The sequence below is a fragment of the Oculina patagonica genome, unplaced genomic scaffold (genome assembly GCF_052425735.1).
Source record: "Oculina patagonica isolate OP01 unplaced genomic scaffold, crgOcupat unplaced6, whole genome shotgun sequence".
Lineage (NCBI taxonomy): Eukaryota > Metazoa > Cnidaria > Anthozoa > Scleractinia > Oculinidae > Oculina > Oculina patagonica.
In genome coordinates, this window is record NW_027558470.1 from 325,215 (window position 1) to 331,214 (window position 6,000).

A 6,000-nucleotide genomic window follows, 5' to 3' on the forward strand; every position below is an offset into this window, starting at 1 on the left:
TTTCGTTTTGACCTGATTAGATCAGATAGGCTTCAATTTGAACTTCCATTACCAAAGAAATTAAATTTAAGTGCCAAAACCATGATTTTTTAAAGGTGCTTGGTGCCCGAATGGACTTGCTTTAGAACAGACGCTCGTCGTGAGGTTTACGTTGGGAAACCCTCCTCGAGTAATGGTCTTGTTGTTTTAAACGACGGCCGACGGAGGGTCAACCACTCAGCTCACTGGCCCTTACGTTTTATTTGGTTCGTTTGGCAAAACCTATTGCCGTCTACATATACGATACAGGCATAATTGTTGGAACATTTGAATAGATCTTAAATATTAGTAAATTGATCACAGTTAATCTGTTAGGTAAGGACTAGTTTATATATAGTTGTTTGTCTAATACTTGAGAATAATGGCTTGATGCAAGTTCAACATCTTATTGTGTTGTTGTGTGAATGGGTGAACCATTTCCGCGTTCGATGCTAATTCGTGTTGTATGAAAAGATCAGGCAATCTGGTTCCCTCGGTTACCAAGCAAAATTACAACATTCATCTTAACATTGAAAATGTCTCCTTACATTTGTTGATTAAATTCCGAAAATTACCCAGTGTATTAAGTGCGACTTTCTCCAAAAATCAACTTTTGCCTTTCGCCAGCACAAATTGGAAAAATCGATTTCGCTCATATTTTGCCCATAGATAGGTCCTAGTGAGAAACCAAACGGACTGCAGTTAGTTTTTCCTAATACAGTTTCCTTTCGGAGAAATATGCGAAAAAGGATTTTGCCCCAATTGGGCTCAAAATCCACTTCCGGTTTTACTGATTTTATTGAAAGTTTGATCGCCTCGCGCGTTATACTGAAGCTGTTTATTAATATTTCAATAATATTTATAATTTCTTTAGGTATTTATTGTATGACTGAGTGAAAATTAAAACAAATCGAGATTAATTTTTAGCCTGAAACGGGGATAAATCCAAACGCAAAATATGCAAATGAGTAGCGAGCGAAATTATGCAGTAAAGCTCTGCCATTTTTTTCTACTTCAATAACTTAAAATATCGTAAAAATAGTTTTTATGGGTTAACTAGACACTTATCTAATAGGATATCTAAAAAAATCTCTGGTGAAAAGGTTTTTAGTTACCCGCTTTGGCCTTTGTTTATCACTAATTTTGCCGTAAATCAGCTAAAATGTAAACAATTGCGTGACACGGCTTGTCACAAGACCCGAAGACAGTTTCAAAATTTCTTATTTTAAATAATCTAATCATTTAAAATACACGAAATGGAGTAGATGTCACATGCCGATTGTAAATGGGTACTTAACGTAAAACCTTTACTTGCTATATTACCCTATAATGAATATATGTTTAACCTAATCATTGAGGTGTTGCTTTTCCCGCGAGCTGGCTGTGGTGTTTACTACTCTTCAGCTGATATTAAAAACAAGGCAAATGTACCATGTTTTGTCTGCTCTAAAACACTTAAAAGTGTATCTACCTTTAATAAGACAATTACAAGATCTTTATTTTTCATGCAGCCATCATGACGGAGAGTGTGACTGGGCGCTCTGCTACACGGGAAATAATTGTCGTTTCTTTTATAATTTATAAGATAATCCTCAAAACAACGAATAGGCATACTAGGTTCACATTGAAAAATGCCCCTACTTTCACAACGTTCGTTTATTCATGATCATTGTAAAGTATAAGTTTTTAGATGTAGTGTTATTTTTGTTCTAGTACAGTTCGCTGAAAGTTAGTATTTTCAAATATATTTACGTTAAATCGTAAATCGTAGACATGTAATTCGGTCTACTGGTGAATCCAGCGGAGACGACCAGTTCCTCATCTTTTGTTACAAAACTGAATATGTTGTTCTAAAATCAGTGCCAAATCTTCACTCTCCATATCATGAAACTCCCAGAGTGCCTTGTGGTGTGCTATATTTTCAGTGCATGATAATAGCGAGACTTTCTCCGTAGGCTGATTTCTATCCCTGCGATCAAAGGAGTACTGACTTTAAAAGAACAACAAACATTCATCTTGTTTTATCCACAAAAAGCGAAGAGTCGTGTTTACCGATCGAAGTGTGGAATTGGATAAGGACTTGTTATCAAAATAAAAATAATTTAATTATACAATTTGCAGGTCGCAAAGACACTGGATTCAGGACTGATGCAAATATTGCGTTAAAATCGGGCGCTAATCATATTCGAAGCTTCAGTTCCTTGAAACATACTATTCGGGCACAAAATACATAGAACTTTGTACATAACTTAGAAAGGCAATGCTATGTTTTATCTGTCTTACACCATAAAATTGTTTAAAATCCTCAGTATTACCTTCAATGTTGATATCTATTGGTATACAATTCTCCCCAATAATTTCTTATGCTTTATAGTTTTCTCCTTAAAAGGACATGAATTGGAAAAACATCGGCAATTTGAGACAAAAAGGAAACAACAACCCATCAACAAACAACAACGACAACATCATCGCACTCGACAAATACTTATGTAATTTATTTGTTGCGCTGTTTCCTTCAGATCACGGAAAGAAATAAACCAAACAATATGGACTCGTTATTACGTATAATAATTGAACTGAGAATGCTTTCCTTTATACGACCGGTTTTTGAGGATGATCGAATGATCAACAGCTTAAAACAGCTATTAACACAGAACTAAACCATCTAGCATGTTGTGATCAAGGGCGTGTAGAGATCACGCAAAGGTTCCAGAAATGGCGAAGGGAAAAATCTAACATTGCCTTTACCTTTTTAAATAGTTCACCACATGACTTTTTTTTTGCATAGGTTGTTTGACGGAATTCTCACAAGAGCGTCAAACATGCATTGAAAACGATAATTTCATTCGCTGTTTACTACCTGTGTCACGCAATTGCTGTCACGCAAAAACGGCAGATTATCGGCAAAATTAGTGATAAATACAAGCCAAAGCGAGCCACTAAAAACCTTTTCCCCAGAGATTTTTTTGGATATCCTATTAGATAAGTGTCTAGTTAACCCATAAAAATTGTTTTTACGATATTTTAAGTTATCGCACATAGAAAAAATGGCAAAGTTTTACTGCATAATTTCGCTCGCTACTCATCCCCGTTTCAGGCTAAAATTAATCTTGATTTGTTTTATTTTTCGCTCAGTCATACAATAAATACCTAATTACATTATAAATATTATTAAATGATCAATAAACAGCTGCTGTATAACGCGCGAGGTGATCAAATTTTCAAAAAGGTCAGTCAAACGGGAAGTGGATTTTGAGCCCAATTCGGGCGAAATCTTTTTTGACATATTTCTACGAAAGAAAGCTGTATTGGGAAAACCTAAGTACGGTCCGTTTGGTTTCTCACCAGGACCTATCTATGGGCAAAATATGAGCGAAATCGCTTATTCCATTTGTGCCCCTGTCTGGTTGATAATTTGGGAAAGTCGCACTTAAGAGAGCTGATTACAAGGCATTATTGGAAATCGGTCGAGGAAAAAACACGCGAGAAATTGAATGGACTTGGTAGCCTGATCTTTTCCCTAAAAAGGAACCATGAAAAACCGGCAATAAGATTCTTGAAAAAAAAGGTCGTCATGTAAATAAACTCATTAAAAGTTAAAACAAAGCATGTATACTAAAAAAAAACGTTTAAAACGGAATCCACTAGGAAGTCGAGTAATATTTATTAAAGTTGGACAAAAATCAAGTACCAGAATAATTTAAATCCTATTGCGTTATTTCCTACCCTTAATAAAAGGTAAAGATGTAAGTAATTATCCCTGATAACACCAACAACAATTTCTTATCAGAGTCTGAGAAAATGAATTTCAAAGTTCACAAGGTATAGGCAAAATCTCACGTGTAGCCACTGATTTTGCAAATTCGTCTTAAGCGGTTCAGTGGAATTCAGCGGAACTTCGAAACTTGTTTTCGATGTTTGGTGTTGTTAGAAAAGATTTCTTTTGATAAGATATTTGAAGCAGTAACAATAAAGTTTGCAATGAGGTGGAAATAATTCTGGTACATCAATTTCTTATCAGAGTCTGAGAAAATGATATTCAAAGTTCACAAGCTATGGGCAAAAGCTCACATCTTTTAAGCGATTCATGGGAATTCAGTGGAACTTCGAAATTTGTTTTCGATGTTTGGTGTTGTTAGAAAAGATTTCTTTCGATAAGATATTTGAAGCAGTAACACAAAAGCTTGCAATCAGGTGTAAATAGTTTTGGTACATAATTTTGTCCAATAACTACTCGAAGTCCTGGCGGATTTCCTCTTAAGCTTCAGGTTATTACTACTGTTAGTTACGAGTTTTGGAAAACCTTTTTAGAATACTTTAAACATTAAAATAAGTGGATTTCGTCACCAAAGAAGCTTGGGCGCGCCGCCTGAAAACTTCAGAGGGAGAGGAAACCCCAAAATTCCTAATAATACTTCAAACAATTTCAGATGTTTTAAACGATTTTTAAGTCCTTTTTTAGAATACTTTAAACATTAAAATAAGTGGATTTCGTCACCAAAGAAGCGTGGGCGCGCCGCCTGAAAACTTCAGAGGGAGAGGAAACCCCTAAATTCCTAATAATACTTCAAACAATTTCATATGTTTTAAACGATTTTAAGTCCTTTTTTATAATACTTCAAACATTAAAATAAGTGGATTTCGTCACCAAAGAAGCTTGGGCGCGCCGCCTGAAAACTTCGGAGGGAGAGAAAACCGCTAAATTCCTACTAATACTTCAAACAATTTCAGATGTTTTAAACGATTTTTTTAGTCCTTTTTTATAATACTTTTTATAATACTTATAATACAAGGGAGAGGAAACCCTTAAATTCCTAATAACACTTCGGTCACATTTTTTCCTATCGATGGATTCCAACCAACCTTGAGTATTAATTTACCTTTAAACTTCACAGTGTGTTTTCTTCCATCCGCTGTAATAGAAAGGGTAATCAAGTCGCCCGATGGCTCCCCGCGACCTTTGCATAAATTCTCGACATCGACTCAAGATAGTTTCCACTTTCAGTCACGGTATTCTCCTCTTCTTCGTCGCTGGGGCACAACTTGCATTTGCAAAATCTGAAATTGATAAGTCAAACTTCGAGGTGATCTTGAAAGGAAGAATTAGGAGAATGGACTGGGACGTTATTAAATTGTGGCGGGCTTCCAGTGGTCAGCGTCGAGCATTTTGGCGCGCTGTTTGTTCTTGGCGGGCTTCTTGTGCTTGACGGGCAACAACTTTCATTCAATTTTTTGTTTGTACCGAATGTTCATGTTTCCTCCTCTTCGATCAATGGACACGATTTTGAGGAATCCTGGTCTTCCGCGTCAACGGTTCGGTCTTCGGAACTTGATTTGTGGTCCGAGACGTCGACTCGCATATTTCTCTGTTTATGGCGCATTTTAATCAGTAATAAAAATCCATTCGATCGAAAATATTCGACTTCAGAAATATTTCTTCGAGCTGAATGTCCGGCTAGCACTGCGAAAGAGGTCCCCACATAATATTCTCCAGACCTCTCCAGCTTCGTCTGCCGAACCACTCTGGTACATGCCCGCCATTTTAGTCGCGGAGATCTTCGAACTTTAATCGCCGAATTTCGTCGGTGAACAGAGTAAACACACAATTTTCTCGAATTTTCTTGGTTCTTTGTAGCACAAACGATCGCTCAAGGTATACTATTTCGTTTTTACGACAAGCAATGGCGAAAAAATACGAAATAACATGGCGGAGATTCTTACACATGGTCGCGGACGAAAATAAAGTAAATTGATCATGTTCGTGGTTTCCAAATTCATATCTGCCGCGAAAACTGATCTTTGGTAAAATCGACAACGCTGACAGATGATCTGACAGATTGGATTAGTGTACACACTCTAGGTGCGCAAAGGAATGTGTGAAACTAATTAGGGATTAGTTACTTGAGCTCAAAGCGTCTTCGTTTCCATGACGAAAAGGGGTCCATGGTGCGTGCACTAAGATTCGGGCTCTGGCTTCTTATG